Here is an 11,920-nt window from a genome sequence, read left to right on the forward strand (position 1 = left end):
CCACTTCTCCTCCTGCCCTCAATCTTTCCCAGCATCTGGGTCTTTTCAAATGAGTCAGCTCTTCGCATCAGGTGGCCAAATATTGGCGTTTCAGCTTCAGCATCAGTACTTCCAATGAATATTCAGGACTGATTTCCTTTAGGATGGACTGGTTTGATCTCTTTGTTGTGCAAGGGACTCTGAAGAGTCTTCTCCAACACCGCAGTTCAAAAGCATCAGTTCTTAAGCGCTCAGCTTTCTTTATAGTCCAACTCTCACACCCATACATGACTACTGGAAAAACCAGAGCTTTGACTAGACAGGTTCTCTATAGCTCATCTCCACTCCTCTGCTGCAGCCTTCTCCACTCACCTCCGAAGAGTCCCAGTTCTCACCTCCTTTCCCATCCACACTGCTTTCCAAACCTGTCATTTATACTCAAAAGATTGCCTTAAAGGACTTGAAAGAGCCCAGCCTGAGCGACCCAGTCCTACATAGAGCTCCCAGCTGTGGAGCTCACCGCCTGCATTTCAGCGAGGCTGCCTTTCTCGCCCGGCGGGGTTCATCTGCGCTCCATGACCCCAGCCCCCCTGCAAGAGTGGACATTCCGCGGCTCTGGCGAGGGTCCAGGCGAGCAGCGGAGCTCAGAGTCAGGGTTTGCGCTTAGGGGAGATTCCGCTCAGAGCCCTGGAAGGGAAAGTTGCCTGCTGCCAGGAGGGGGAGGGCGCGCCCTCGGAGAGGTGTGGTTCCGCACTCCCCAGCCACATCCTCGTCCTCCCCCCGCCACCAGACTCTGAATCAATACATTTTGAATCTAATCTAATAACAGAGATTTAACGAGGAGATAATGCTTGTGGAGCGGCCCGGCGCTTTGTCTCTTCTTGCAAGCGGCAGCTGGGGCCCATTATCTGGGGACAATGCCCCATGCTAATCACTCCCTCTCTCCTCCCAGGGTTTGGGGGGAGGGTGCTGGGCAAGAGAGGGCAGCTCCTCCCCTGATTGGAGGGGAGTGGAGGGGTGGGAGAGGGGGGAAGACGTCGAGAAGGGTCTGACTGGGGCCCCCTCTCAATTGTCTTGGCCTGACACCAACCCCATGGCCTGGTCCCCACACTGTCCATCCCGAGTAGTCAGGGCTGGAGCCCGAACAGCACAGCGCACAAACAGCAGATAATTACCCATCAGCTGCAGTACCAGGGGCTGGGAGTTGGGTGGGTTTTGTTGTTTTTTTTTTTTCTTTCCTCTATCTTGGTCCTCTGTAATTTAAGCTCTCCCATTAAGGCCTGTGATTGGCCGGCCCTGACTGTCATGTTTAGAGAATTAAACCCTGCTTTTAGAGACCAAGAATACCCTTCTCTGAGACAGAAGCCTGTCCACATGCTCTCTCTGTCCTATCTGGGACCTTCTATCTGGACTTGACCTGAAGGAAGATGGGTGAAGGTTAGACTGCAGGAGGAACTTCCTGAGAGCCATATTCCTGACATGCATGAGACTGGGAGTCTGAAAGGGAAGACTGGAACCTCGTTTTCCAGAAGCCTTTGAAGAGAGACCTTTATCTAGGTTGGGAAGGGGCAAATCAGGGAGAAAACTGCATCATTTTCCTGTCAGAGCTCAAGTTGGGAGAGACACAGAGCTAGGACACCAGAAGTGCGGTCACCCAGTTCTTTTTGCAATACCTTTATCTGGTACAGTCTGAGCATGCTATGTGGAGTGGACTACTCCACATTCGAATTTTGGCCCCATCACATGCTCGCTGTGAAACCTTGGACAAGCACTTCACTCCTCCGTGCCTTGATCTTCTCATCTGAAAAATGGGCACACATTAGTACCGGCTCATAGGGGCTGTGGAGAAAGCTGATTTTCACACTCCCAGCTTGGAGAAAAAGCCCAGGGAGGTCGTGAGGCTGGAGTAGAGGGATGTCGACCCTTCGAGGGATATGGACCCTTCTTCGATCCGCTCACATCACACTGTGAATGGGTGAGAACTCCCATTTCCTTGTCCCCATTTTAGAAATGGGCAGGAGGAAGTGAGCTGGTCACTCACTCACTATAAGGCCAGCTCTGTCCACACCAGGCTGAATCCGGATCTCTATGTCCCATTCCTTCCAGTTCCTTCTTCTCCTACTATTACCCCCTCTGCCTTGCGCCTGAGCACTCCTAGGCTCCTTTGTACAGAGTTCCTTCCTAAAACCACAGCTTCAAGTTCTCTGGGAAAGCCTGTGGATATTGGGCAACTCTTGGGTGGATTATCCTGATTCGAGTTGGATCCCTTCTCTTTAATTCCACCTCCTGTGTCCCTGTCTGCAAAGATAACTAGATTCTTGGCAGAGGGACACATCATGAGTATGACATCCGGAATCATGGGAGCCTAGGATTCACTTCCATGTGCCCTGGAGAACCCCCATCTCAAAGCTCAGAAAGAAGTACCATCCCACAGGGCCTGGCGTGAGACTTCAGCCAAGGGCAGCCACAACCCTGTCCTTCTAGACTCCGTCCACAAGGTGGCGGCAAAGTCCAGAAGTTCTATGGAGGGGCCCACGAAACACTTTTTGCCCCCACCTCGCCCCACTTCCCCCCAAATGCCCCATCTCCTGGGAAGTCTCTGAGTCCCCTTTTCTCAAGGCAAGCCCCTTCCTTTTGGCCAGCACCAAGGATCATGTTTCAGAGAGCTCGGTGCCCTGTTCCGATGCTCTGGGCAGAGGCTGTGCCCATAACTGATCCCTCAGCAGCGGCCTCTTTTAGTTTCCGTGCTCGGGCCTCAAGCCTACACCGCACTGCACACCTAGTTTATTTTCCCCTTTCTGCTTGTGTGATGAAGATATCAGTGTCCAATGGTGAAAGGAGCCGTTTTAGCTAAAACCCATACACACACAGGTCCATGGAGGACTCCCGTTTCTCTTCTGCTCTTCTCTATGGCCCCGACTCCAGCCCACTTCACACAGGCTCTGAGATGGTCCTCCGTGGTCCTAGGAAGAGAAAAGTGAGAGTGAGGGGCTGCCCAGAGCAGGAGCCGGGAAGGTGTGGGTGGGGGTGGGGGTGGGGGTGGAGGTCAGTAGTTAGAGAAGGTGCACCCTGGGAGACACTCATCCAATGGCTCTGGGCTAAGAACCAGAGATGATATTGGTCCTAAGCAGAGTTAATGGCATGATTTCTTCACCCATCCCAGGGCAACAACCATAACTTTTTGCTATTGCCACATGCTAGCTGTGTGTATTAGTCTGCTGCTGCTGCTGTAACAAATTACCAATTCATTTTCCCTGTTGGTTCTTTTTTAAAATTAATTTTTATTGTAGTATAGTTGTTTTACAATGCTATGTTAGTTTCTGCTGTCCAACAAAGTAGATGCCTTACACATGTACATATATCCCTTCTTTTTTGGATTTCCTTTCCATTTAGGTCACCACAGAGCACTAGAGTTCCCTGAGCTATACCATAGGTTCTTATTAGTTGTCTATTTTATACAGAGCATCAATAGTGTATATATGTCGGTTCCCATCTCCAAATTCATCCCACTCCCTTTCCCCCACTTGGTATCAATACATTTATTCTCTATGTCTGTATCGCTATTTCTGTTTTGCAAATAACAAACTGCCAATTTAAAAACACAAATTTATCTTACAGTCCAAGGTGGATTGGCAGGGCTGTTCTTTCTGGAAGTTCCAGGAGAAAATGTGTTTCCTCGCCTTTTCTGTATTCTAGAGGTTGCCTCTATTCCTTGGCTCACTCATGGCCGCTTCCCCCAGTCTCAAAGCCAGGAGTATAATATCTTCCAGATCTCTCTTTCTCATATGTCTCTCTGTGTTTTGCCTCCCTCTTCACTTATAATGACCTTTGTGAATCTGATGGGCTCACCCAGATGATCCAGAATTAAGTCCCACCTCAAGATCTTTAAATTAATCACATCTGCAAAGACCCTTTGACTTGTAATGCAACATAATCACGGGTTCTGGGTGTTAAAAAGAAGTTATCTTGGAGGGGGGCATCATTCTGCCATTTTTAAAGTCTTTATTGACTCTGTTACAATATTGTTTCTTTTTTATGTTTTGGTTTTATGTCCAAGAAACATGTGGGATCTTAGTTCCCCAACCAGGAATGGAACCTGCACCCCCAGCATTGGAAGGCAGAGTCTTAACCACTGGACCACCAAGGTGGTCTCCCTAGGGCTTTTTGAGGCAACAGGTGTTAAACATAGAACGGGGTACAAAATCACCTCCCACCTAAGACCTTCACAGAGACAAACACCTCCTTCTCCTGATCCGCCCTGTTTGAGAAAGCAGTCCAGGGAGGAGCGGGTGGCTAGAACAACCCCTGGAGGATGTTCCGAGGCTAGGGTCCAGGCAATGGTGCCTTTCCACTAGGTGACCCTTCGTCACGGCCCGAGGTGCCAGCTCTGTGCTCTATCCTTTTCTCTTGGCTGGCATATCCACCCCCTGCCCTTTCCACCCAAGGACTCATCTTTCTGCTCTCACTCATGAAACTCGAATCTAGCCACTGGATGGGTGTGTCACTGGGCTTCAAATTCCCACGAGAAGTTCCCCCTTCAAAAGTCACGCGAAGGTGAGCGGTGTGTTTCTCTCACTGCTTTAGCCTCGCTCAGTATGTCTCTTTCAACTCCCACCCTGTTTCTTTACTCTCTCCAGGACTGTGATTCATTTATTTATTGTCAGGTGATTTCTTTAGCATTTATCCTGACTCTCAGCCCGTAAGGTCCCCAAGGCAGGTTATTTCTCATTTTGTTAACCACTCACACAGGGCTGGCACATAGTCCATGCTTGGCCTTTAGTGGGCAAATGAGAGATTGAGCTGTGGTTGGAGAAAGAGACATCTGGTGTGCAAAGGGGAGCCCTTATCTGCAGCCCCTTCTCTAAGCTACTCTTCACCTCCCGTCACTGCCAGTTGGGGTGGGGAGCAGGGAGGAAGGTAGAAGACAGACCCAGGCAGCCAAACATCACTGGGGACTCTGGAGGTGGGGAACGAAGAGAACGAAGCACTTTCCCCAGCACCTCTGCGCTGAGCCATAGTCGGTTTGGGGCTGTAGCAGCCAAAATCTGTGAGCTCCCATAGCCGGGACTCAGGCAGAAGGCAGGTGGGCCCCCCTAGGGTAAAGCAGTTGGAGATTCATTCCCTATGGGCTGAGAAACTCCAGGAGGAGAACAGCAAGACAATTAAGGGAGGAGGCTGCGCCCTGCCCAGACCACGTATTTCTCATTCTCCAAGTCAGGAGAGCTCTCCAACCACACATGTGCCGAAAGGCTCCTTGGAGGCGAAAGGTGAGCTACCCACAGACCTTATTGGTAGGATCCATTTTGGCTAAGAGATGCGCGCACACAATTGGAAGGATCCTGAGATACACCAAATATGGACTATGAACCAGGGAAATCAAAATGATTGGCCAAAGAAAAACCAGAAGAAGTGCCTCATATAAGTGATTTAAACTATCACTTGGGCGCGATTCAGGGACTCTCCACCTGAATCTGGTTGTGTGCCTATCCACACGTACTGTACTCTTTTTTCCTTAATAAATACTTTGCTTGCTTCACTACTTTCCATCTTTGTGGAAATTCTTTTCTGCAAAGCCAAAGGGCCAGGCCCTTGTCACTGACCATTGATCGAGGGGCTAGGATCTGGTGCTTTCACTGCCGTTAACTGGGCCTCAATCTCCAGCTGGGAACCCAAGCCCTGCTCCAAGCTGTTGCAGGCTGAGGGCACCCGAGATCGGGACTGTCTGCCCCTTACTCAGCTCTGTGTCTCCACGACCAGACCTGTGCCAGGCTCAGGGCAGGAGCTCAATATTCGAATGAATGAAGGGGCTGGTGATGTGGATTCCATGTGAGTCCCCCTCTGCCAGGATGATCTTTTAATTACCACCCAGACCAGAGCATTTCTGCCCTGGAAATGGAGGCACAATTAATTGTGGAGCCCCTGGTGGGCTACAGTCCATGGGGTTGCAAAGAGTTGGACGTGACCGAATGACTAAGCACAGCATGCGTATCAAGGTCACAGATGTGGAACCCGGTACCAACGTCACAGGATAAAAGTCTCCGGAACTGACCAAGCCCCATAGCAACTGCTGCCATGAACCATCTAAACCGGCCAGTTCCCTGACCCCATATTAGGTAATATGCCCACCCTATAGCATCCTAAGCTCCACTTAATGCCACTGTTCCAGTAGGAATTGTCTCTGTCTTGAAGCTATAAAAATTGGCTACTAGCCTGTGAAAGGGTTCAGCTCTCCCTTGAGCCAGCCCGCTATTCTAACAGCATCTCCCTCTCTGATAAACCTTATTCTCCTCTCATTCTGCCTCATGTCTGGGAATTCTTTTCCAACCCACGCGCAGACCGTGACATTAATAATTACACACGGGCTGTCCCGAGCCAGCAGCATACAGGCAGCTTCTCCCCCTTTCTGGTTCCCCTGGTCCCCTGCCCAGGCTGAGACCTAAGCGGGCTGGTTGGCTGTGAGAGTCTCCACCCCTGCAGATTCGAGAGTTGAGCCATCGTGGGCTGGGGGAGGGGAGGAGAGGCCTCCGCACTGCCCTCTGTCCATCCTGGGGTCATGGTTTCCCTCCTGAAGTTGGTCTCAGAGGTTGGAAGGATTTCCTGTGGGGGTCATAGGTCAAATGCCGCATGTCCTCAGTAGAGCTAGCTGCACGGAGTCCTCCCTGGGCCTCTGCCCTCCTGCCCCCAGGAAGAAGGATGGGCTGATTCTGGAGCAGGAAGTGGTGTGGGGGTGGGGGGGCAGGCAGGGAGGGGCTCTGAGGCTCCCACTCCCTGGCCCCCTCCGCCATCCGCAGGACAAGGTCCTGGGGGCTCCCTCATCCTCAGAGATGCTTGAGCTTGAACGTGGGGGTGGGGTGCAGTGTGGAGCGGACACTGCTAGCAGGAGATGTGCCCCATGGGGTTGAAAGTTGGGGCTGGATTGACAAGGAATCCCAAGGCAAACCACTGTCTTAAAAGTTTACTTTTTGTTAATAATCCCTTTTGTGGAGGAGGAAACCCATATGCCCTCCTGCAGAGTAGAGAGAAAGGGCAATTGCATTGCTAAAGGGGAAAATGGATTCCGGCCTTTCCCTAGCTTCCTGACAGTTCCCTGGGGGTTCCCCAAGTTTGGCAGTAAAGCAGAAATCCCCTGGGGCCAGCCCACATTTAAGCAGTAGCACCCCTAAGGGGCCTGATACAGGGGAACTGGTGGGAAATGGGGGTGGAGGTGAGAGGTCCAACAGGTCTGCTGTGGTGCATGCAAGGGTGTGGGGCCAGCCTCGCCGTCCCCGGCAGGCACCTGGGCCCCAGCTTCACGGGGTGGCTGTGTTAGGCTGCACAGGTTGTGCACTGTACAACCCCAGAAGGAACATTTACACAGACCCCAAGTACCACTCAGGAAGCTCCAATCCTAGGCCTTTTACACATGCTAGTCCCCCTGCCTAGGATGTCATTCTGGCAAGTTCCTACCCAACCCAAGATGCAGCTCAGATGTCATCTTCTCTGAGAGTTCTGAGTATCCATAACACCCACGCATGCCTCTGTTCCACAGCATATCACATGGGAACTGCAGCGATTGCCACCATTCTCAGAATCTTAGCCTTCCTCCCTCCGCCTTCCTAACACGGTGCCTGGAAAGTAGGGGCACTGGGTGGGCAGTGCTGGAGCTGGGAGGACCCGGGAGGTCACGATGCACTCTTTTCCTTCTCAAGAACATGCTGTGGTCCAGGGCGGCGAAATGACTTGTCCACGGTGACTCAAGTTCTCTGCGGCAGTGAGTGAGCGGCAACTAGTCCCTGAGAACTGGGGACCGGACCGCCTTGCAGGAATGACAGTGGTCCTTCCTCTGAGACCACCTGCGGCCCCAACCCTCTTTCTGGCAGATCACTCCCTCCTGTTCTAGACCCCTCTCCCTCTCACTTTCCAATGATGGCTATTTTAAAGGCAATTTTGACTCTCTCCGCTGTAATAAGAAACTAGCAATTAACTATTATAAGGATGCTTTACAATCACACGGAAGCCCCTTTCATCCACTTTGCTTTAAATGGTTATATCTTTTATCCCTAGTTTTCAGGAATATAAAACTTTACAGCATTTGCAGCAAACCTTCATACTTTGTTTCGCAGTTTATTGCTCCCTCTGTAGATATATCTTTCACATAAAGACTTTCATCTATACAGTACTGGGCTTGGGCCACTGTGGCTCTGCAGTTTCATCAGTGGGACCCAGCCCTGGACGCAAGGTGATTCACACCAAGTCACTGGCCTGGTTGGCCTCTCCTGGTCCCTTGTTGTCTGATCAGGGCTGGATGGGCAGCCCGGCCTCAAAGGAGGGCATGGACCCCAGGGAGAGGGAGACGTGATGGGGAATCCCTTACGGGGTGCTACCATTCCCCCTGTTCCTGATCTGAGGTTTGGGCCCTGGAAGAAACCAGCCAAGAGTGTCCTGGCCTCTGCCCTGGGCAAGGAATCTTCCCGGAAGGCAGCCAGGAAGCAGCAGAGGTACGCTCAGTCAGAGCTCCTCAAGGCATGCCTGGAGCAGAGCGCAACCCTGGTTCTTGGATGGCCCTGGCCCTCTGGAGGCCAGCCTGAAGAGCCTCTCTGAGCAGAGGCTCCATCTAGAAAAGCCATGGTGACAAAGAGGACCGCACAGCCGATTCTGTCCCCAGGTGAATTCTCCATGTTTGAACTGTTTAATCTGTTTTTTATTCTGGAGAGTTTGTATCAACTGCAAAAATAAACGGCACCTCCTAGGGCAGCCGTGAGAATGCCCCGTCCCTGGGCTGAACTGAGGGTAACTGATCAAGGGCCTCAGATGCAGCTCTGAAATCCCAGGTGGGGATGGGTGGTGGAGAAGGTTGGTGTCGAGGCCACACCTCCCAAGGACTGCTCCAGACCAGGGACTGATCCTGGCAGAGAGGCTAAGAAAGACCTGTTCCTGGGAGACAGGGACCCCTCTGATGAACAACCAGCTATAGGACTCCCCAACAGCCTTGCCAAAGCTTTTCTCCATTGCATGGCAGTCCAGAAAGACTTCTCTCTCCTTCACTTCAGACCAAACTTCCCACGGAGCAGTCTGACAGCTCTCCTTACCTTCCCTGTCTCCCTCCCCAGACCCCATCACAGGCATTCCTCTTAGTAAAATACTTGCACATTTAATCCCATATGGGCATCTGATTCTCAGACGACCAGGACTAGCACACCTCTCATTTACATAAGGAGAGAAAGTTGTATATATCAATGTCGCCGATGGAGATTCTGGCCTCCCTGTTGTTTATGCAGTATCTGCTAGAAAGATAGGTAGACAAGTAGAAAGATGTGTGTATGTTTATATGCAATGCCAGAAGCAAGTGTTTCTCTAGGTATAAACATATGTAGGTGGGTATAAGTTGATGGCTATAAATATACTTTAAAAAAAAAAAAAAAAGACATTTTAGAGCAGTTTTAGATTCATGGTGAAATTAAGTGGAAGGCACAGATTTCCCATGTACCCCTCTAACCACCCCCAGACATGGCCTTTCCCATTATCAACTTCCCCCATCAGACTGGTGTGCTTGTTACAAATGATGAACTTACACCGGCACATCCCATACCCACAGCCCACAGCCTGCATCAGGCTTCACTCTTGCTGTTGTACCTTCTATGGCTTTGGACAGATGTATCCATCACTAAATGTCCTACAGAGTAGTTCCACTGTCCTAAAAACCCTCAGCGCTCTTCCTGTTCATCCCGTGCACCCCCATCCCTCCACAAGCCCTGGCAACCACTGATCTTTTAATGGGTCTATAGTTTTGCCTTTTCCAGAATGTCATATAGAGGGAAGCATACAATATAAACATACCTTTAAAACTGCACTCATCCAACACTTGGGAATCACTGTCAGTTGGCTGACGATGTGATGTGTAGAGGGAGTGTAGCCATAATAACAATTCCATATGCCCGTTTTAATTTATACAATGATCTCAAATCTCACAACAATCCTGTGAGAGGTGCAATTGCAATCTCTGTTTCACGGCTGTGACAATGTGGGCCAAGAGAAGTCTTCCAGTAGCAAACGCCAGAACGTGGACTTGTCTCTAGATTGCTATGTATACATGTGAAGCTACACAATAAATGTGCAGAGAGAAGCAGGTGGAAAGGGATGGTCCATAGGCACATCTGAACATATGGGGAGACAGATGTGTGGACCAGCAAATACATGAGGATGTACTAAGCTTTTCCCCACAGTCACGACTCAGAACTCAGGATGTGGCTAGGTTTGAACTTGAGCTCCAATCACTGAGTTCTGTTGCAGTAAACCTGCTTTCACCACTCAGCAGTAAATCAAAACCCACTGCCCCCTCTTGTCACTCACCTAGTTACCTGGATTCCAGGAAAACCAGCCAACTCTAGGAATTGACTCTGGGCTGGAGGTGAGGCCTGGGACTGTCGTTGACAGGTTTGATCATGAGGAAAGCAGCCTCAAGCCAAGCCTGTAGGTTGAGAAAGGCAGAGCAGAATGATGGAAAAGGTCTGTCATGGGCTGCAGATGTAACTAGTTAAGGTCATACTCAAGTAGGATGTGCCCGTAGTCCAATCTGACTGGTGTCCTTGCAAGAAGAGGAGACACAGAAAGAAGATGGCCCTGTGACGATGGAGGCAGAGACTGGTGTCTCTCCTGTGGCCTCCGCGGGAACGTGGCCCAGCTGACAACTGATTTTGGACTTCTAGCCTCCAGAACTATAAGGCAATAAGTTTCTCTTCTTTGAAGCCATCCAGTGGGTGCGATTTTTTAATGACAGCCCTAGGAAATGAATCCAGGTCCTTCCCACCTATCCACCAGCCCTACCTTGAGATCACTTGTTATGCATAATACATAATAGCATTTTTTCTTTATCACCCCATCTAGTTGGAGAGGGCTTTTTGTTTTGTTTTTGGGCTTTTACATTTTATTTTATTTATTTTTGATTGCTCTGGGTCTTCACTGCTGCGCGCAGGCTTTCTCTAGTTGCAGTGAGCAGGGTTGCTCTCTCGCTGCAGCGTGCAGGCTTCCATAGCAGTGTCTTCTCTTGCAGAGCACAGGCTCTAGAGCAGGGACTCAGACGTGGTGATGCACAGGGTTAGTTGCCCCGAGGCATGTGGAATCCTCCCAGATCAGGGACTGAACCCATGTCCCCTACACTGGCAGGTGGATTACTATCCACTGCACCACCTGGGAAGTCCTGGTTTTGTTTTTTAATTGCAATAGTTTCTGGACTGACAACCATTAGGTCTTTATATTCCTCAGGCTGCTGTCCTTAACCTCTTCTCTGGACAACACTCCTTCCTGGGGAGATCTCAGCCACTCTCACAGCTTCCAATATCACATATCCTAACTCTGTATCCCCCAGCCCACACTGCACTCCTGAACTACATATCCAGTATCTAGCTAACACCCATCCTCGGACATTCCCCTCAAACTCAGTGGGTCAAATTTTGATCCCACCCCCCCCCCCCCCGCCACCCCTTCAGCTGTACCTTCCATGTTCTCTGCTTCTGTGAATGTTACAACTGTTGACTCAGATGTCCACGCAAGACACCTGAGCAAGGATGTCAGTCCATCATCTTTCCTTCATGTCTGGAACATCCACAGATTCTGTTGATTCTGCCTTTCTCCCTAAAATATCTTCTATCCATCCTCTCTTTGCCATCCCATTTTCACTGAAAGAATCTTAAGGCTCCATCATTTTCCCCTGGGATCTTATAACATCTATGTATAACGTTGGCCAACTCTCCACATTACCAAGCGTTTAAAATGCATCTTTGAAAGTTTAGTAAAATCCCTAGTGAAGTTATCTGGGGCTATAGTGTTTTTTTGTGGAGAAATTTTTTTAAATTACAAATTCAATTTCTTTAATAGATATGCTGCTGCTGCTGCTGCTAAGTCACTTCAGTCGTGTCCGATTCTGTGCGAACCATAGACAGCAGCCCACCAGGCTCCCCCGTCC

The sequence above is a fragment of the Dama dama genome, chromosome 1 (genome assembly GCF_033118175.1).
Source record: "Dama dama isolate Ldn47 chromosome 1, ASM3311817v1, whole genome shotgun sequence".
In the NCBI taxonomy this organism is placed as follows: domain Eukaryota; kingdom Metazoa; phylum Chordata; class Mammalia; order Artiodactyla; family Cervidae; genus Dama; species Dama dama.